Source organism: Lissotriton vulgaris, chromosome 5, assembly GCF_964263255.1.
Source record: "Lissotriton vulgaris chromosome 5, aLisVul1.2, whole genome shotgun sequence".
In the NCBI taxonomy this organism is placed as follows: Eukaryota; Metazoa; Chordata; class Amphibia; order Caudata; family Salamandridae; genus Lissotriton; species Lissotriton vulgaris.
The window spans coordinates 974,838,329-974,861,272 of record NC_141693.1 but is presented as its reverse complement, the minus strand read 5'-3'; positions in this window follow the sequence as shown (position 1 = coordinate 974,861,272).

Genomic DNA, 22,944 nt, shown 5'->3' with positions numbered 1-22,944 from the left:
GCGCTACTATTTAAACAGGCAGATGCTAGCGCGCAGCACACACGCGCAGGGGCCAGAGGTTGCGCCAGAGGCAAGCCCGTCCATGCCCTGCCGCGCCCAGCGGCCAGAAACCCTGCTCTAAACTCTGCAAACTTTGTAAGTAACATCACTCGCACTAGCTATACTGCCACAGAGTTACAGCGTCTCAGACACCGACCGCCCCCTCAATGTAGAACATGTGTTTTCCCCATGCATGGTTTTAAATGTTCTAGGTGTGGATTCCCACTAGGAAGGATGCTAAACAGCAGGTTAAGGTCGGAGGCAAGCCTCCAGACAAGAATACGTTCTAAAACACCGACTCCTGCTTGCCACGGTTTTCGTTTCTGGAGCATAAATTGTAGATCACTTCCTAAACACAAAAATCACATCTTTGATCTTCTTGACTCGGAGAAACCTGACGCTGTGTTTCTAACTGAAACTTGGCTGCACGCCAGTTGTGGACCTGATGTCGCTGTGGCCCTTCCCTCTGACTATGTTATAGTTAGAAAGGATAGAGACACAGGGAAAGGAGGAGGCATTGCGATAATTTTTAAGGATATTTATAGCTGTAAATTTGAAGCTCCATCCCTCCAGGGATGTGAAGCTGCTCATTTCAAACTTGCAGTTAATCCCCAGCTGACCCTGTCCGGTCCTCTGGTATATCGTCCCCCGGGTAATCCAGACACATGGGCAGCCTCCTTTTCCGATACCATTGCCCCCCTCCTGCTAAAAGCTGCAAATTTTACAATCCTTGGGGATCTTAATCTACATCTGGAAAATTCTCAATGCAACATCAGTAAAGTTCTTTTGTCCGACTTAGAGGCCCTCGACTTCTTCTTACATAATTCAGGACCCACACATGCGGCAGGGCATCTCCTTGATCCGATTCTCTCTAATCTCCCTTTTGATTGTAGCTCTTCTGCTCTCCCTTTGGAATGGTCTGACCATCTTGCCGTCCAATTTTATTTGACGATTTCGAGGGATGAGAATAGGGTCTGTTCAGACTCGCATGAGAGTCATAGACGTTGGGGCACACTCAATGTTGAGGTTTTTAACACCATTTTATCTAAGAACCTGCCGGACATTCGTTTGCCACTGTCCTTACTTGATTCTGCTACCTCGGACTGGCTTACTGATGCTGTTAACACTTCCCTACCTCTTGTGTCCAAATACTTCAGGCCCCACCATCCCCCTGCCCCGTGGTTTACAGAAAACCTAAAAGTTATGAAATCTAAATGCGAAGTTCTTGAGAGGAAATGGAGGAAATCTTACTCTTCTGCCTGACGAACCGATTACAAAAGTTCCCTTAAAGAATATCACAAGTTGTGTAAATCAGCTAGAGCCACATATACTGCTAATACTGTTATATAGGCCCTAAATTGCTTGCGCACTCTCTTCTCGGTCGTAAAGGAGTTGACTGGATCTGATACTGTCCCACGGAACCTGATTTGTTTATAGAAGCGTGCCTGACTCAGGGGCTTATCTAGATGGCTGGCTACCATTTGACAATACATCTTTTCTTAGTTGTCTGACAAGTATTAAAACGGGCTCTCGAAAGTGATCCTTTGCCTGTTAAAATCTTGAGGCAACTTCGCCCGGACTCCCTTAATGTTTTGAAAGAGCTCCTCAACTCCTCATTGAGAGAGACCTCTGTCCCGCCTGAGTGGAAACACGCAATGATTATTCCACTCTTAAAAAAGGCTGGAGCTGACCCCACCAAATTATCAAACTTTAGGCCTATCTCTCTGTTACCAGTACTCTCAAAAATTTTGGAAAGACACATTAATAAACAGCTAACTAATTATGTGGAAAGTCTGTGTTTCCTTCACTCATCCCAATCCGGTTTTAGGGCCAATCACTCCATTGAAACTACTCTTCTTGGAGTCACGAGAAGCTGCATCACTCTATCGATCGCGGCGAGACATCTGCACTCATATTACTTGATTTGAGTGCGGCTTTTGATACGGTGTCGCATTCCATCCTTCACGCATCTCTCCGGTCTTTAGGAGTTGAGGGCCCTGCCTTGGCTTGGCTTGCCTCCTTTCTTGACGGCCGCACCTTCCAGGTTTTCTCTGCGAAAGCCTCTTCCAAAATTTGTTCCTCAGCATATGGTGTGCCGCAGGGGTCTTTCTTGAGTCCTTTACTCTTTAATATCTATGTTAGACCACTGGCCACCGTTGTGGAGAAAGCGGGCCTCTTTCTATTTTCATACGCTGACGATACACAAATTATTTTTTCTCTCTCTACTGTGAAAGACGGCATATTTGGTATGTTGCATTTTATTGTTGTGTTGATGTTGTGCTGTTTTATGATAATGTGATTTTTTCCTTCATTATTGCATTGCACCTACAGTGCGATACGAACAAGACAGAGATACTGGTCTTTGGTCCTTCCCCCCCTTCTGTAGGGTGCTGAGGTTTGGCCTAGCTCTGCACCATCTTCCCTGTCCCCCACTGTAGTGACTAAGAACAAGGGGGAAGGGGGTTAGAAAAACAAAACAGAAAGAAAACTTACCTGCTGGTCACCAGCCGCCGCCTCTCCTCCGTCGCTGGGAGCACCTAGGCTCTTAGACTCTCCCAATGAATCACAACGCTGCCTGACAGCAGTGTTGTGATTGGTCTGAGCGCTGTGGTTGAGCACTCAGAGAGCGCTCAGAGAGGGACTGGGAGGTTGGGCATGTTCTCCACCCAGGCTGAGCAGTACAGCCAGTAGGAACATGCAAAGTGCACATAACTGTTTGGACGGGCCAAGATGGCCGGCCAAACTGCCATGCTCACTTTAGAGTGTGCTCAACACTTCTCCCCCTGGCCGCTGCTCTGGCCAGCCCAGCCCCCCCACGCTGCTATGCGGGACTTTATTATCATTTTATTTTTCCACTGCACTGCTCTTAAAGCAGTGGGGCGATGCTCCTTGCCTTAGCAGAGGAGCCGCCACTGCTAAGAACCTCGGAGTGAAGTGTGACAAAAATGTGTCTTTCCAAACACAGGTGGAGAGCATAGTTGGAACTTGTTTTGGCCTTCTCCAGTTCTTGTTCCTTCTTCCAGCTACTTGCCGAAAGATGGATCTCCATGCATTTATAACATCTTGGCTGGACTACGCGATTGCACTATAATGGTGTCTCCCTTTATATCTACTTAAGAGATTCCAGCTGGTGCAAAATGCTGCAGCCTGGCTCCTGCTGAACAACCCGAGGACTATCTCTCTTCAGGTCCATTTTAAGGAGCTGTATTGGCTTCCCATCCTGGAAAGAGTGAAGTGTAAGTGATTTGTGCTAGACCAAAGAGCTTTCTGAGGACTAGGCCCTAAATATCCAACCCAGCAACTCCCTCATTATCATCCTTCCAGAACATTGCGGTCTACTGAAGCTCTGCTGGTAGAAGTGCTTAGGACGAAGCAGAATAAATGGGGAGGTATCTCATTTTCTGCACTAGCGGCTGCTAGCTGGAATGCTCTTCCCCTGTATCTTTGTGCAACTTAGAATACAAGCTCTTTTAAGGGTAGTTTAAAACCTGACTTTTTAACAATGTCTTTTAGACCATACCCCCTTCCTTGTGGGAGCAGCAGTTAACAAACCTGTAGCACAGGACACTCTTGGAGTAGCTTCTAGCTTTATACGTTCCTTGATTTGATTTGATTTGAGTTGTTGTGTTGTACTGCAGTTGTTGTGTTCTTTATTGACTGTTTTATTGTGCTGCCCCTGATATGAGACAGTTATGGTTAGTCGCTTTGTGTTTTTTTATTTTTGTCATTTTTTATTATTGTCTTTAGAGATGCCAACAAATGCTGCCACATTTCCAGCCATGCTGCTTCAACAGAACTTTGTCTCTGCTTACCCTTTAAACCATCCCATGCAGCCTTTGAGCTTTTACATAATACCACACATATCTCAATAACAGCAGACAATTACCAATAAAACATTTCTATGAAATGCTGGTGAATGTACTACTGATTACATGGGGTGCATTACTGCATTATCTATACCATATTATTGTAGTGCAAAATATAAAACGAACTAGCCTCTAAGGAAGGCTGGAATTGAAGGCCTGTAAACGGGGATGGGAAATGGAGAGTGAGTGTACAGTTAGTTAAAGCATGAAAGAGGAGATAACTCAGAAAACTTTCTCAACGCCAGATTTATACTGAAAGACAGAGAGGGTGATGCAGACATGCAAGAAGGAAACAGGAAGGAGAATACCATTAATGTCAACTAAAGGAAAAAGCAATGTCTTCAAAAAACACCAACTAAAACAATAAGCATGTCAAGAGAAATATATCCTACAGTATCACATTAATGAGTGATGTGTGTTGGGCCTGGTTGATTTATTGCATGTTTCCTCTAACTTACATTGATGGTGATGGGTGGATGATGGATTGCATTTTATAATATTGCATATGGGGTACAAATTGAATTGTGTTTTTGATATATTATAACATTGACTGGGGGTGGACAATAAGAATTATGATGGATTAGGGTTTTATAGCGTATTATCGCTTTGATTGAATGAAGATATACACTTGAAAGATTGTACCTGATTCACTATCTGAAGTGTTTCTCATAGCGAAAAATATGTTTAGTCAATCTTTTTCATCTGCAATTGGGAACATATTTCAAAAGAACAACTAATACGTATTTTAGGTACTACACCTTATGCATGTCACGCATTAAAGTGAAATGGGAGTGAGCCTGACATATTCGCCCTTTTCCCGCAGGAAGTCTGAAATACCATATCAATGCTTCCAACATATGAACCATGTAAAATTGGTAGTTATTGAACTGTGTTCAAGAACTCTTTGGTAGTGGTGTTAACCTCATTGCAACCATATACTATGACTACAAGGGGCCCAATGATCACCTCCCCTGTGCAAACCAATGTCTGTGCAGCAGTCAGAGGTAAGAGCAGTCACAACGCCGAGTAATTTCCGAGTATAAAAAAACCCATCCTGCTTGTATCCAGGTACATATGGGCAGGTCAAACATGCCTCAATTGTGAGTGCTTTGCAAAATTCCGACTCACGTTTAAGACACTTTATGCACGACTGTCAGAATTATCATTAGTATGGAAAAAATCCCACTGTTTTTACTCCAAATAAATTGCAGCAGGTCAATCCCAAACAAATTTGGTGGTTGGGAAAATACTCAGTAAATAACAGCACATGCTGATTTGGGTGTTCTACGCATCAAAATATGTATGTTATTCCCCATTTTAAGGTAAATCTCGTAACTTCCTTACGGACTGCATTCGATATATAATTAGCCTTATGGTACTGTTATTTATTAGATACAATAAATAATGATACAATTACAAAGAACTCGCAATTGTGTTCCTGGTGCGTGAAAATGTCTGGAAAATACCAGGACATAGGGCTTTGGTACAAAAAGCACCAACATCTGCATATTATCCCCCACTGAAATACAACTGACCTATCATTGAGAATTTTTTTTAACACCGAGTGAGAGCTTCATTGGATGGCTCTCTTCACACAAAGCTCCTATGGTGGGTTAAAAATCCCAGAATATGTTTTTATATTTGACCATGTTTTATATAAACAGTTCCACTATCCTAAACAGTGAATATGCAGCGAGACTGCCCATATGGGTGAGACTCCCGGCAAGGACGTGGACTGAGTAACTAGGTTAATACCTATATATCCAAATATGAATATTTCTCTCATACAGTGAATATATGTTAGATCTTACCTTCTGCTACTGACGCATTACGGAACCGGCTATGGTATTAGTCCCCTGGCGAAGAGGAGGGGAATTTCTACGAATGATGTTCTGATGTTTTGCTGACTAAAATTGCAAAAGTTCCAGTTACATATAATTCATTAGTTTTCAAACGAATATAGAAATACTGCATTGTTCAGCAATGTAGAAAGACACAAAGGATTTTTGATGAAAGGAATCGAGTCTGCATTGGCCCAGCATGCAACAAAAGACACTTAATACAAGTTATAAGCATAAACTCCAATATTCTTTATATAGAAGTGTCCTCATTCTGGGCATTCGTAAGACACACAATCTGCCATTGATATGCCTTAGCCCGTACCTGTTATATGTATTTTGCATGATCTACAAGTTGTTTCATGCGGGTGCGTGTATGAAAATGTAAAGAAAGCTTGCATTAATGTTACCGTTCTGTACCTGCTCTTTGTGCAAGAGGAAAGCGTTCATTGTTGCTGCCTCTGCTGTATCTGGACTGGGCAGGGGGGAAGAGTGCGCTGCAGCTTTCCATGTTCCCTGATTAATACAAAAGCAATGCCTATTGCCGTTGTCTCTACTTTTTTGCCTTACTGCACCTTTGCCTGTAACAAGTGCTGAGGGCAGCCATCTTTGCTGTAGCACTTGTTAAAAGTATTTAGTAAAAAAAAAAAAGCAATAAACTGGCCAGCTCCAGTCTTGAAAGAGTATTTTATCACTGTCTCTTTGCAAAACATAATATGCACTAAATATCTAAATATTAAGGTTCCCCACTCACTAGCTGCACCCTACAAAACCACAAAAAATCGCTTCTGCTCCAGGTGCAGCTGTTTTTTTTCAGTTTGTGAAAACTCCTGTGTTCGTAGTCAACCTTGCATCATTTGGTCCCTCTCAGCAGAGTAAACTACTATGCATCATATAAAATATGCTATTTTTATTTCTGTAAAATAGCATTAGGATTGAAATCTACCAGATAAAAATACCGCCTTTGCTTCCCATGGTTACCTAATCTTATCTACCCCGAGGAAAACCTTGTATTCTTAGAATTTCATAGTCTGGTCACACTACAAATTTAAAGGAAAAGAAATTGTGTTAGGCATGCTGAAATCGCCCCAGGAGTCCTGGTTCTGTGCGATTCAGCATGTATTCTATTTTAATTACTTTTCTTTAGTTTTTGCCAAAAGTTTCAATGTAGCGCAGCACAAGAAAATATATACTGTGTTATATACATTTTATTTGGTCTATGTATATGTATTTAGACTAAATGTTTAAGTAATATGTAAATGGGACGTGTTGTTTTGAAACGCACCTTCAAAATGAGAGGAGACTTTGGTAGACATGCCGGTGCCCACACAGTCCTACACTTCTTATAGAAGGATGAAGACAACCCCGTTGATTAATTCTAAATTTGCTGACCAGGCCACAAGGGAAAACACACTTTTTTAATGCTAACAATGATGTCCTTGGCAAGGGTGCAATTTTTGGAAAGATATACAAGATGCAAAAATATCTGCAAAGATATTGATAAAAACAGGAGTCAGCCTGCAGTCCAGGCACGGCAGTCTTGGCAGTGAAGTTTTATCCTTTTTCAGGTAGCTGTGAACATGTGAGCAATCAAAATGCTGTCTTTACAAGTGTTAGACAGCCAGTGGATGAAGTGAGCTGACCCATTGTCTTGTGTAGTAGGCTGTGGTGGACAGAAGCATTGCGTGAATGACGCTTGTAATAGATGCAAGAGGGCTGGCCTTTTCAAAAGATGCCTCTGTTCGTGTATATATGTATGTATTTCCATTATGTGTTTTTCAGGTCATACCAAAAATGTGTAGCGTAGATAGGCAGGAGCTGTCATGGGAATTTGCTCATTTGATGTTCAGTTCGTAGGTGGTTGTTTACTGGCAAATCCAATGTTTCTTTTTTTTATTTTATTTTAAAAGTATTTTTTGAAAATAATTATTTCACCTGGTGTTACAGCACACCACACAGCAGAATACTTTACAACGCATTCGAGTTATAATTTCTTTTTACATAAATTACGCACAATTTAAGCACAATTTACACACAGCATTGCGATTTCATATCAAGTAAAACAACAAAGAGAAAAAAGAAAGCCAGAAAAGCAGAAAAAAGCAAAAAAAGGCAAAGGGGACCGATGCAAATTATAAACAAAGGAAAAAAGTTACAAATATAAGAGTGGTTTAATACCAGCGGAATAGCCTGCACATCAAAAACCCCAATAAAGGGAGGCAAACATCCCTACCCGGGTATGCTGTTCAAGCCCTTTTTACATTGCTCGATGTGATTCCAAATTTTCTCCCCTAATATCCTGCCCCTGCGGCCTTTCTTAGCATAAATTGCACTTTCTAAGTTATAAGCGGCCAACAACCTGGCTAGCCAAAAAGGGTTGGGGGTACCTTATCTAACCAATACTTGGCTATACATATGCGAAGCACCGCCATAGCCATGAAAATAAATTCTGCATGCGGGCCCCATGGTTCTGCATTAACCCCCAGTTTGATTAAATCTGCTGAAAGGGCGATCTTGATCCCCAATGAGGTGTCCATACATTTTTCAATCGCTCTAAGAAGTGTAGAGAGCTGTGGGCATGTCGCAAAGATATGAATTATGTCCGCCTCCCTGGAGTCACAACGTGGGCAGGTAATGCCTGAAGTGCGCCCCCACTGTGATATTCTTACAGGTGTGTAATACAAAGAATATACTGTCTTGTGTGTTGTGCTTGTAGGGAGGCCGAGCACAGTATGGTTCGTCTCAAGCCGAGGGAGACCTGAAACCCCTCCTGAGTGATGCCTAATTTCTCTGCCCATTTTTCGGCATATTTCTCAAGGTCGTCAAATTGGCTGCAATCAGTTCTGAGTAAAACCGGCGTATCGTGCAGTCCCTCCTCCCCTCAATAGTATCTAGAATACAATTGTGGCCAAACCCTAAAGGTCCACCGTTTTTACTAGAAATAAAACTCATGACCTGTAAATATTTAAAGAAACTCCTACTATCTATACCATACTTAGACTGTAATTCAGAGAACTGAAGCACTCCATTACGTCCCAGGAGATCTCCAACTTTCTGAATACCGCACATCCCCCAATCCGACATCACTGAGTCCCTAAATATTTCCACTGGCAGGGAGACATTTGCTAACATACGAGTGTATATATATGAACCTCCCAATGGCAAACTTCTTGGAGAAAGCTACTCAGATGTTATACACCGCTTGTAGTGTCTTAAACTATGTGTGTTTATAGTAACTAAAATCAATGCAATTTAAAAAGCAATTCCCTGCTTCACTCCCCAACAGGATAGCATATACATTGGTGTACCTGAGCCTACTTCCTGAGTCCCCTGCTCTTATCCCTGCTCCACCTATTAACCCCTGCATATATTGGAGTGCCGCCGCCCAGTAGTACATTCTGAAATCGGGAGCCCCCCAGCCCCCTCTCTCCATAGGCAGAGTGATATAGCGATAAGCTCTCCTTGTTTTGCCATGGGCCCAAATAAACCTATTCAGTATGTGTTCTATTCTGCAAAACCATTTGGGCTCAAATAACAGCGGTATTGCACTAAACAAGTAGAGGAATTTAGGCAGTATGAGCATTTTTATAACGTTTGTGCGGCCCACTAATGTTAGATGTAAATTGTGTAGCTTTTCGAGGTCCCATTTAACTTTCTTTATTAGTGGTTCCATATTCTACTCTACCAGGCTATTTAAGTCCGATGTGATCCTTATCCCTAAATATACAGCCGAAGGGACCACTCTATCATCATTGCAAGGTGTAGAAGTGTTCTTAACTATCAGAGTTTTAGCCCTATTGATCGCGTATCCTGAAACCCCTGGCCTCCAAATCAATCCCCTTGACTGCCTCAGATGGGGATGACATGATGATGGCACATAGGTTCCCATTCACGATGAAGAAAGAGTGGGGAGGTGGAGCTGGTCAGGGGAGCATGCACAGGGCAATACTGGTGAACGTGGGGAACTACCTGCTCAGACAGGAAATTATTGATCAGGCAAGGCCGGACTCCAAACGATCATTTAATGGCACCACCTACTTTGCTAGACCCGATTTCTGCCACGTCACGGTGGAAAGAAGGTGGAAGCTCAGGCAGTTAACTACACCCTTCCAGGCCCCAGGCTCAGAGGCTTACTTTTTGTTTCCTGCTAGGCGTAAGGTAATTACAAAAGGGAAAGTGAGGATGTTCTTCTCAGAAATTAGGGCACAGCAATTTATGGAGGAGTTAAAGGGCCAGAAGGGTGGCTAAGTGTGTTAGTCCTGTTCACACGACAAGATAACCTACCACTTTAGTTGGTTTGTAAATAAGGCCTTTCACTTAAAATGGCGTGGGTAGGTATTCATGATGCACAAAACGGATGGCACAGTAGGTATTACAGCGTTAGGGGGAGAGGGATGCGATAGCTGCAATTCAAAGCGGCCACACATAGGTCAGGTGTGACCTATTTGCCTGTAAGGGGGTGGGGGGGAGGGTTGGGGGCTCAGGGTGGGACAGGAGGGTTAAGGGGGCGAGGGGTGAAAGTATATACAAGGTTGGCTCACACAGCACACCGCAGCACAGCATGGTACAGATTGGATATGCATTTGTATATATTTGTTTGATAAAACTGGCATCAGGGTGGCAGGAATGCAATATGATATTTTTTAATGAGTATTAGAATTGCTTCAATAAATGTTTGCGGCCTCAATGATGGGAATAAAAGGCAGAGAGTGGCTGCACTTCTAAGAACAATGAGGTTGGATATAGTATGTTTGCAAGAAACCCATATTGAAGGGACTAAGAGCTATCTTCTGGAACAAATGGGCTTTGCAGTATTAGCTTTCACAAAACAGGGGACTAAAACTCGAGGGGTGGCCATACTAGCCAAAAGGGCAGTCACTATTGTTAAGAGGAAAAAGGAGGATCTATGCGGGAGGTGGGTACTTCTTGAGTGCTGTATCAAGAACGAGACATTCACATTCGTTTCTGTCTATGGGTCCACTGAGGATGATCCAGATATTTTTTAGTTTTTGGACTCCGAGCTTCCCCTTTGGCCAGAACCTATAGTTTGCTGTGGCGATTTTAACATCAACGGCCTGTCTGGTTTAGGTACCGAGGACGGGCAGGTCTACACTGGCCGCAAGAAGCGGACCTGTCAAGCAATACTCAATTTGGCATATCATAATTCATTAGCAGACTTATGGGCACGATTGAATCCAGTGGGCTCTGGCAGTACGTTTTATTCCGCGCCCCATAGGATCTCCGTTAGATTGGACTACTTCTTGATCTCGAATTCCTTAGTCACAAGGGCATGGATAGATAAACAACCCAGAATTATATCCGACCATAACCCTTTAATACTTACGCTTAAGCTGGGGAGAGTGGTGGTTGAAGAAAATAGCTGGACGTTTGAGAGGGCTCTACTGAAAGACAGGACTACGTTAAGCATATGCTCGAATGGTTTGCTATGTTTTGGGAGGTCAAAAGAGGTAGTGCCCCCCCGGGGGTCATTTGGGACGCTTTTAAAGCCGGCATCAGAGGGGAGACATTAAGTTATATATTACACAGAAATAAGCAGGATAAGATCAGGATAGAAAGAATTACTAAAAAACTAACAGACATGGAGGAAGAGTTTAATATAGCTATAGAAAGGAAGGTGCCCCTGGAGGACATCCTCCTCAGGATCACGTTAAGCAAAGCAGAGGCCTGTGAGTGTATCTCTAGTAAGGTGGCTACTAATTACTCAACTAAAAGAAAAAACTGCTATGAACTTAGTAAGCGGGTAGGGCATATTCTTGCGATCCGGACAAGGCAGTAATTGGCGGCTGGGGAAATTAAGGAGATCTTGGATGGCAAGGGAGGTGTGACTTCAGACCCAGTGGAAATAAGGGAGGTTTTTAGGCGTTTCCATGCAGATCCCTATGATCAAGACCAGATAGCAGATATAACACTTATTAAGGAGTACCTTCAAGATATTCCACACCTGGCTATTTCTGAAGAGGAAAAAGTTGCGCTGGACCTTCCTATAACGCTCCAGGAAATAGTCACAACCCTGGAAAATCTCCCCTCGGGGAAAGCAGCAGGCCCGGATTAGATCCCGGACGAATTTTATAAAGTTTTTAGTGAGTCGCTAGGCAAGGATATTTATATCACTTTGGTACAAGCACAACAAGGCATATCAACACCAAAACCCTGGGGGGGGGGGAGGGTGACATAATAGTTATATTATAAAAGGGTAAACCTCCCCTGGATCCTGGTTCTTATAGACCCATTACACTCATGAATGCAGACGCAAAAATATTCTCTAAAGTACTAGCAACAAGGTTAGGCAAGGTGATTGAGAGTCTGGTCAGTCCCACACAGCGCAGCTTTATCAGCGGAAAGGGTAGCACACAGCACATAAGACAGATGACAACACTGTTCGATGCAACAGAGGTCTCAGGGGACCCTGCCGCGGCCATAATGTTAGACGCAGAGAAAACCTTCGACAGGGTCTCCTGGGACTACCTGCGGATGGCGATGAGGTGGTGCAGAATAGGAGAAGGGTATGTAGGGGCTGTGCAGGCCCTGTATAGAGACCCGTCGGCTAGAGTAAAAATTAATAAAGACTTCACCAATTTGCTGCAGATCAAGCGGGGGACCAGGCAGGGGTGTCCCTTCTCTCCATTACTATTTGCCCTATATATGGACCCACTGCTACGTAGGCTACAATATAATAATAAGATCCAAATGTTTCTTGATAAACATTTTTTCAGATAGACAGTAGTTCTGCAGAATTGAACTCAAAGGTATCATGCACACCAAGCATTAAACGCTGACAGAAGGTCATGAAAATGAGGTCAGCCAGAGCATAACATGCATTCGAAGGAGCTGCCCAAAAGGTTAAAATACCTCCCTCGAACCATATTTCTAATCGCACTGAGCACATAAGGTGAGCAAATCTGACCTGACTTGAAAGGGTGAAAGGGGAGTTCCCTTCACCATTTCATCCTTCTTCTATCCATTCTTTCACTCTTCTATCTATTCATCTATTCATCTGTCATTCCCTTCATATTTTTATCCACCCATGCATCCCCACCCGTCGATCTTTTCATATATTAATCCATCATTTCACACATCCACTTTCCAATATATTCACGTATTCATCTACGCATCCTTTCACCCTTTCCCATCTGTCTGTTCCTCATCCTTCCATTCATTCACCATAACCTATCGATCAGTTAACCCTTTCATCCATTCTATCACCCCTTCATTCATTCCTTCTTTCACCGTTCCATCCTACCTGTAGCCTTTTCTTCCTTATTTCCTTTGACCCTACCGTTCTTTATTTCCTCTTTTGGTCGACCCGTCCTTTGTCTTTCATCTTTGTTCTTTCTTCGTACCTTTCTCACAAATGTTTCCTATTTGTTTCTTTCTCTGTGTTGCCGATATTTTAATCACTTCATCATTATTCTTTCTCTATTTTCTCAACTATGCTTCTCAGTTTCTCAGCCCACCTCTCCCACACTCCAGTCATGGTATTCCCTAACAGCGTTATTTAAATGCACTGTTGGCTGCAGACCTGCAGATAGAAGAGGCCCATAAACAACTAAGGTTTCAGTGAGACACAATTTACCAGCCCAGTGGGGTCAGAGGCAGCCCCCACTCAAGCTGCCTAGGTTGGGGGTCCCTAGAGCACTGCCTGCTGTTATCCTAAAACATCTCACATTTGTTAAACGTCCATCATTCTGCGTGTAAAACTATCCTGTTGTTTTTAACCACCAAACGGGAGGTTTAGGGGGAATTTGCATTGTGGAATGAGGGCTCATGGCACACTTGCTACATGACTGACTGAAAGGTAAATGCCAGATGTGTGTTCAGAATAATGGAATGTAAACTGCATTCAGTCTTACTTTCTCTACGTGTTTCCTGTACTCATGTAATCTTGCTTAATTTCTTTAGATGATGTCTAAACCCTTTTCTTAGGTCTGAATGAGTATAGCTGCAGACCCCTATGTTCATTATTCCTAGGCAGAATTGTGTTACATATTAATTACTGCTGCTGAAGGCGATACCAGTCGTTAATGGCCCTGAGCCTGAGGTCTGGGCAGGGCTTTAAGTGGGATAAAAAACTGGGGGGGTCGGGGGGGGGTCTCTCTAAGATGCGTGGCCAATGAAATTAAGAGCGTTGCTTAAAAACACATAAGATAAAAATCTGTGCTCAGCATAGTGCGCTGCCCGACTTGTATTTTGCTGTTTCTTCATTGCATACAGATATATGACCTGAAAATTCAATAATTTCCTTGGTCAACCTAACATATAAACCACGATCATGCATACCACATCTCATCAACCTCATGATTATATATCAATTTAATCAATAAGAAGAGAACCCAGCAAAATCATGAACATACAGTGAAATATATAAAAAATATCACAAAGTTTTATTATTCATAAAAAGAAGCATTCATATATGACATCATCACACACATATCTTTATGGGGAGCCTCTCCCCTTGTTGGGATGACGTTGATCTAAAACCCCAGACCATTGACCTATTACTTGCCGCAGCCTTCCAACAAATAACGGTCAATTGGAAAGACTTTTCCAAGATCTCCTTCAAAGCATGGTGGTTTAATGTATGCCATAATCATAGACTCGATACTGCTCATGTTTTTCCGGCATGTATGGCTACAAAGCGCATGGACTTATGGACTCCTGTCACACTGTATCTGGACTCCTGTAGTAAGCGCCTATTTCATCCTTCGCCTCCACAACAGGAAGTTCCTAAACCTCCTTAATTGCTCGATACATTCCACTTATCCTCTAATGTACCAATTTTTTTCCAACATTCTCATGCTTTTCATATTTTATGCTTAATGTGTTTTCTCTTTTCCTTTCCCTTCTTTCTCATTTTTGCACCCAGATTTCTTTGATTATAATGCTTACATTTGTATGATTGTTTTATTCTGCTCAGATTTTGTCGCTTGTTACCACGTTGTACTTTGTTTTGACACCTGGTTTTCTCTCTTATTATTACCAAATAAAATTTTCTTGAACTTAAAAAAAAGGAATTGTATCAACAATGTATACAAAGCTTAACACATACAAGCAACAAATCAATTCAACATTAAAAAAGAAGAAAGAGACAGTAACAAGTGACAAGTTAAAAAGTCATCATAAAGACATTAATTCGATTGAATCTATTGTATACCATCAGCACCACATAGATAATTTCAGATTCAATAGTTCCTCGAATTTAAAAAAACCAAAGCGTCAATGCGTTTCGGTGTGCTGTTAAATTATGCACCACCTTTATCAGGACTTTTCATAATAACTGTCTCTTTAGGCAGAGTTCACTTAAAAATACTTATATCTGTTGGCCAATGAACTACGTGTATTCCCATAGATTTTGAAGCTGCTTAATAAACAGTCTGGTATCGAAGAATCTCCATATATATATACACAAAAAATATCCCTGCCGTAAGAGTTATCTCAAAACGCTATAGATCAAAAATATGCGTGAAGTCATAAACGCTGTCTTCCTTTGACTTGATTTTTTCTTTTCTTGTGGCAAGATATGCCACAATCTTTCCAGGCGTTAACTATGGAAGTAGGCAGCGGCGTCTTCTCAAGGAAGACAGCGTCCTGTATTGCTTGACAAATCCAGGTCCCCAGATACGGAAACCGTATTCCAGAGAAAGAACGTCCAACGGTCGTCACCTCTATGTCAGCAGATATTAGCAGCCAGATATATGATACAACAAGTAACATCATACCTACAACAAGTCAGGACTATTGACTTTGTCAATGGTTGTTAGTTGCATAAGATAAATAAGCCGCAACCATGGCTTGTTGTGTATAAAAGCTTCCACTTAAAGCCCTGGTGACACAACGATGACGCTGCTGCTCCTGTGTTTCAAAAAGAGAAGGGAAATCCACAGAGAAAATTACTCTCTTGAAAGGATTTTCCTAGCCCTACAACCCTCACCGGGCACAAAACAAGAAGGCTGTAATTTACTGTGTCAAATGTTGCTGAGAAGTCTAATAAAATCAAGGCGGTGATTCGTTCATGTGGGAAAGAGCCCTTTTTTACATGGTTATACCCTAACGTTTTGCCATCTACCTGATGCCAACATGACTTAGTGTGTGCTGAGATCCTGCTAACCAGGCCCCAGCACCTGTGTTCCTTACAAAATCTGTACCTTTGTACCCACAATTGGCGCATCTCTGGCCACAGGTAAGCCCCTAGTAAAAGGTACCAAGGGTACTGTTACCAGGGAAGGCCTCTAAAGGCTGCAGCACCTATTGTGCCGCCCTTAGAGACCCACACACTGCCATTGCAGGCTGCGTGTTTTGGTGCAGAGAAAAGTGAAGAGTCGGCATGGATTTCATGTAAAATACACTCAGAGGGCATCTTAGAAATGCCCCCTGAAAAACAACCAGCAACAGGTTTCTGGACCCCTGGGTAGAGGGCCACCGCTCTCTGGGTGCAGAAACAAATCCCATTCTGGGCAGAGGTGTCATGCCTCCTCCCCCCAGGATGGGCTGGCTCGAAGAAGGGGATGTTTCAAAGGCCTCCTGCCTTAGTTAGCTGACCATGCCTTTTGCTGTACCCAGCAAATGGCTCCCACTAATTCTGACCCCCACTTTAGGTGGGAGAAAGAGTGGAAAAACCAAGTTAGGGAGAAAGGTGTGGCCACCTTTGCCAACCGCACCCTTCAGATGGGAGAGCCGATGAAGCACACATCTCAGTCCCCTCCAACTTGAAGATAAGGGGACCCAGCCAACCAGAGAGAGGCTCATGATCCTCTCTCACCTGAGGGTGGCATAATAGGGGGTGTACTCACCTCAAGGAAGGGACCTATTAGTCCCAGCATACCCCTGTAATGCCTCTAAATTTAGCATTTAAGGGCGACACTGAACCTTGTCCCCTCAGATTGAAGAAGAAGAAAAAAGAAGGACTGAAGAGCAGAGCTGAAAGAGGAAGAGGATAACTACTCCTTTGGCCCTAGCCCTACCGGCCTGCCCTGACTTCGACCTGCACCCAGCGGAACCACAGCATATCAAGCAGCCATCCAGAACCCGGAGGACCTGTCCACCCCTTCCTAAACAGATTCTGTCTCCTTTGAGCAATGGATTTGCTCAACCAAACACTCCAATTCAGAACCCGGTTCCAGACGAATCTGAGGTTGTGCACCACTCTGCATCGAAACCCACAGCCCGGGTTTGAGCAGCCCAACACCATGAGGAGGTTTTTCCATTTTCCAGCGATCCTGACTTGGAATCCTGTGATCCCTAACCTGCCTCGATCTTCTACCCGACGTTTGCAGCCGCAACCTGAGGGGTTCCTCCGACCGAGACCGGAGCTTGCAAGAACACCAGATGCCCAAAGACACCCCTGCACCCAAGGCCCAGTGGCCTTGAGTGGCCCAACCAACGGTGTCCAGGCATCCCTCAACCCTCCAACTTGCCTCTCCTGCCAGTGGTTGCACTCAGGAATCCTCCTTGACTGAGCCTGCAGCACTTCTTTTGAACCGGAGATTCCATTGAAACCAACATGACTCCCGACATCTTCTTGGCATCCTGCATTCAGCAGCCTCTGTGCCGCTGCTGGTGCAGGTCTTGTGCTCATCGTTGGCCCCTGCAGTGCAAACCTAACCCCAGGAGCTTTGCTTCACCAACTGAGTGGTGGGCTCATGAGCAGCCACTGACCAACAGCCCCTCTAGCCCCATTGGCAAACATTGGGCCCCTGCACTCAACACCAGGCCACCTTGGTACTGCTGTGAGTGCAACTTGAGTGCCTCTTCGAACCTTGTGAAGCCTTGGTTCCAACCCCCAACCACTATTCTTGCAGGTTATTCACTTACCAGCAAAACAACAACATTCTTTTTGCCCATAGGAATCCATGTTATGATTTATCTCCTAGAAATGTTTTAAGTGTTGGCCTGACTATTGTAAGGAAAACAAAGTAACTTTCTTTGATCAAACATTTTCCATACTTCCCTGTGTTTTGTAAGATCCACTGTGTGATTTCTAAGCATATCACCCCTAGTAGTCGAAGTAACTGAAATGTAATGCAAAAGTAATCTAAAGTAATCTCAATGTATTCTAAATTGCTTTAAAAGCAAATACAAACCTGTAATGATTCCAGTTTCAACTACAATTGCTTCTTCTTGTAATGTTTTGCACTTAAAAACATGATTTACTTGCCAGTGCCAAGTCCAGCTTGATTCTAAAAATAAAACATGAGTATACCCTTTTTTATACTTACCTAATTGATCTGGGTTCATACTCTGAGTATGTGCCATCAGTCTTGATTGAGTGAATATAATAAATGCGTAATATACCCTTCTGATAAGCCTAACTGTTCAACACACTATTACAAATAGAGCTGTTAGTTTGGCTCACTTCAACCAGACTGACGGTCACCCCTCACACAAACGCCATTGAATATATGTTTTATGTTATGTGTTGGACTGTAGAGAGACTGGGACGCTTAGGCGGATGTGCGCTACGAATTAACTATACATCCAGCAGTTAAACCGCATGGGCAGGATGGCCTGTATGTATAAGGCGAGGAAGTATACATGTTACTTGTCATATGTTGTAAATGTGAAAATGCCAATAAAAATATTAAAAAGAAACAAAAGAAAGAAAGTCCTCATTTAGCCTCTACTATACCTCTGGGGATCCACTGGACTCTGTGCACACTCTACCTTACTTTGGTATAGTATATACAGAGTCAGCTTCCTACACACCAGATCTCAAGTTTTTCTGATTTGATCTGATGCGGTTATCAAGGCTAGCTCTGTGCTATGTTTGCTTCTAAAGCCAAATTGTGTGTAATCCAGCAGCTCATACTTCCGGAAAAAGAGTGTAAGCGAGAGCTCTGCGTACATGGCTTTTACAATGATTTTTGTGGGAAAAGGAAGACAAGATATGGGACTATAGTTGCTAGGATTGCTGTTATATAGATTAGACTTTTCTAAAAGAGGTAGAATTGAGGCTATCTTCCAGTTTTCTGGGAAATACCCTGAAGAGAACATTCTATTAAAAATAGCCATGAGATGATCTAGGACAGTGGTTTCCAAACTTTTGACTCCTGAGGACCCCCATTGAGTCACCACTGGAAGCCGGGGACCCCCAAGCAATTTGTATGATTTAAATTTCAACTATTAAAACAGTAATTCTAAAAATACACGTGTGCACACAGAACAAATACTCAAATTACTATGGATTTTGGGGACGGATGTACGACCATTTCATTTAGCGCCTCGCAATTGGCGACACAATGCGAGTGGAAATTACGAGTCGCTAAATGAAACGTACAACAGTGTGTTTACCACGGGTTGGGATTCCCAATGGGGTCGCAAATTGCGAGGCTCATTAATATTAATGAGCCTCTCACAATTTGCGAGCCCATTGGGAATGCCAGCCCTCCCAGGGATTGTTCCCTGCTGTGCTCAGCGGACCACCATGTCTGGGACTGCTTTTAAATAAAGCAGTTTAAAAAAAAATGCAGACCCGGGATTCCATGCATTCAAAAAAAGAAAATTAAACATTTTAAAAAACAATAAAAAAAAATAAAAAATAATTTTGCATGCATTTGCAAAGGGGAAGGGGTCCCCTTGGGACCCCTTCCCATTTGCGAATGCATTACCATAGACTTGAAGTAGGTGGTAATTGCGAGTATTTTGCAACCGCAATTGCGGTCGCAAAACATTTGTACATTGTTTTGAGGCTCGCTATTTGGAAGGGAATGCCCCTTCCAAATAGCAAGTTGCAAAACCGATTTAGCGAGTCGCAAAAAAATTGAGACTCGTGAAATAGGCTATGTACATGGCCCAATAGGTTTTTGCATGCGCAAACGGGTTCGCGAACCCATTTGTGCATATAAAAACGGGTTGTACATCTGGCCCTTAGTATTTTAACTTGAAGGAATTTGCAAAAAAGGAAAATATTTAATGGGAAGGTTGGTACTGCATGTCTGTGACTAACTTTTAAATTGTTGGTTTTATTTCGCAGTATGAGGCTTTTTAGCATCCTCAGGATAATGAATGACTAGGAAAAAACATAAGTAACTAACTGGTACCAATCAGTTTGCAAGCAGCTTTGCGATGACAGTTTATAGGTCCCTCTGCTAGATTACGATTGTCACTTATGAAGTGCACAGTAACAAAAGAATCTCAGTGACAAAAGCAGTAACCACTGACCTATGCACATAAAATACTGCAATTTTAAAAGCATGTTACACATTCTTTGCAGTAGGCATATGAACCCTCTGTGCAACATTAGTTAAGTCAAAGCTGCCACTGAACAAAACTCTAATCTCTCTCCAGCAGGTACATTAATCACTGGCATTATCTTCACACTTTTATTGTTGCTCTAAAGCTTTTAATTATACAAGAAACTTTGCTGTGCTTTTAAAACTTCTGCCTATGGACCCCCTGGGAATGTGTCACGGACCCCCGGGGTCCGCCGGGCCCCAGTTTGGGAAACACTGATCTAGGACAATGTCAGGGGCTAGGTGGAGAACTCTGGGGAGACAAGGGTCCAGTTGAGAGCTAGATTTAATTTGGCTAAATAATGTAAGAGCCAGCTCCTCTCAGCGAGGGAAAAAGATAGAAGTAACCCAGTTCCAGCTGTAGAGTTCTCCTGGTTTGCAACCACCCTTAGCCACTTCATTGACTTCAATGGAGCTCCCATTACAGATTTAATGTCTCCAGGACCGGCTCTAGGACGGTGTGACCGGTGCCACTGCACCAGGTGCTGACTCTTCAAGGGGGCATCGTGTTTGGAAGTATTTTATGGTTTTAAAAGCACCTGCAGCTGCATTGCTGGCCTCCGCAATTTTCATACAAAAATAAAAATGTCAAGATAACACAGTGATTAATGTTCTTCCTGGAGAGAGAAGGAGTTTCGTCAAGTGAAAGTTTTAACTCATTTTATGGTAGCACAGAGATTTAATGTGCCTGTTGCAAATAATGTGTACCATGCTGATCACAAAGTGCATACAGTTTAATAGGTCAGTGCTTTTGTCAGAGAGATCCTTTTGTTACTAGCAGTGTAAAAAATCTTAACATGGAACAGCGAGCTAATCACTTTCATCAAAGAGCTGCATGCAAACTGCAAGGTATAGATTAGAGCAATATGATGTTTTCCTCCATCTTTCATTATTCTAATGTTTCAAAAAGGGTTCATTTTAGGTAACAAAAAAAATCCTTATAATTAAATAAAACTCCCAACCATGAGGTCCATGTTTTAAATTCTGAGTCTGCTTCTCCAGGCCAAGCACTCTTAATGTATACTGTACCAGTATGGATGACATGTGACTCACCTTGTAGCCTTCAGGCTCATGTAACATTTCCTATACACTGATTTACACATATATGATTGATTGTCTCGGTGTAATGTGAGTGTGATGAACAGTGCTTTGACTTCCTACACTGGTAAAGGTGGCGCTTTATAACTAATTAAATACATGCGAGAGAGTGGTTATGGAGACTTGAGGGGGCACTGCTAAAGGGTAGTAGTGAGGGAGTCTGTGGGGGGCGCCAACAAATATTATTGCACAGGGCACCATCAGTCCTTAAACCGGCCCTGAATGTCTCTGACTGTTAATATCTGTTCAGTGCAATAAAGTGGCTTGTGCAATAACTTGAATAACTTTGCAAATAGAGAAATGGAGAGAACACCACCAAAGACTCTGGAATCACATGCCGTATCAATAGAATATCCATGGTTTTAAAGGTACTAGACACACTACAATAAGCAAGAGCATGCTTGCAGGTTCTACCTGACAACTTGCCATGTATGGAGTGGCTAGGAATGCAGGGCAAGGTACCCGATGCACCCGTTGAGATAGTGACAGCACGCTGGATAGAGAACCAAGATCTGGGGATGATACATTTGGAAGCTGTAAACCTAAGGGACCATGCCTAGGTGATGCCCAGGTTGTAGGTTTGCAAGGAGTGTGCAACAGATTGGCTTTCTGCCCTGTGCGAAGCTTACAAATGTAAAAATCACCCAGATTTGGCACATGAAGCAGCCCTAGAGACTATGGTGGGAGAACATCCATGATCTCAGTGGAAGAGAACATGTTAAAGACTCCACAGAAGTCGTATAGATCAAGGGGGAAATAGATGCCTTCAATACATGCCTTCTTGTAGCAGAAGATACAATAGTTATACAGAACAGCATGGTGGGTGCCCTATACAGGGAGCAGGATCATTGAAGATGGATAAGACACTAGTGCAAGACACTAGTGCAATTGGAGGTCAGGAATCATTGGGACAATCTGCTATATTTGGAGTTCATAGTGAAGCTGGAAAAGGACAATATGATAGCCTTCTTACAACTCTTTATCTTAGAACTCAGTGCCATAGTCTTCGACCCATATTTAGAGCTGCAACAGGACCACAGGAGATCAAGCTTGTACTGGGAGAAAAACCTAAAGACAGTTGATAGCCTGCTTTCTATACCAACAAAAGAGCCTGCAAGTTATTCAAGCAGCTCTGTGATGTTGCCCATTTGAATTAGACAAACATAACATTTACATTTCTTGAGACTTTTCCAACAAAACCCGACAAATGCAGAAATGGTTTCTAGACCTGACCCTATTCCGAAACAACTGTACATTCAATATGTAGTACTAGGTCCCGCACCCATTTTAATGGCTTGCAGGGGAGCATATTTTTGGACCCCAAGCAACTGGAGTGATTTTTGGACTTGATGGATACTACTTATGTAGGTACATTTCAGAAGCAATAAAAAATGGATGGCCCCACATAAATCAATCTCCGACGAGATAGATTGCAAGAGGTCAATAGACAATGGGCATTGGGGTTTAAGTATGAATATTCCAACCATACCCCTTCTCCCATAAAAAGTCAAGTCTCCTTCTCTTTTAATGGCCCCATAATGGCTTAGTAAGAAGTCTGGTTGTAGAACATCTGGCTATGACATTCAAGATGATGCTGTGCACTTCAGATAGGGAGATACATTCTTGGGTACCAAGGCGAGGTTATTAAATATAGTATAGAGTGACATCTATTATTGGGGGGAAAGGGTGCAACATGATGGTGGGGTCCTGAATGCAATGACAGCATTTGATTATGGTTCTGGATGTTTAGAGAGTCTTTAAGATGCTGATGAGGGTAGGATCTGATTATGGTTCTGGATGTTTAGAGAGTCTTTAAGATGCAGATGAGGGTAGGATCAGAGGATGTCCTGCAGATGT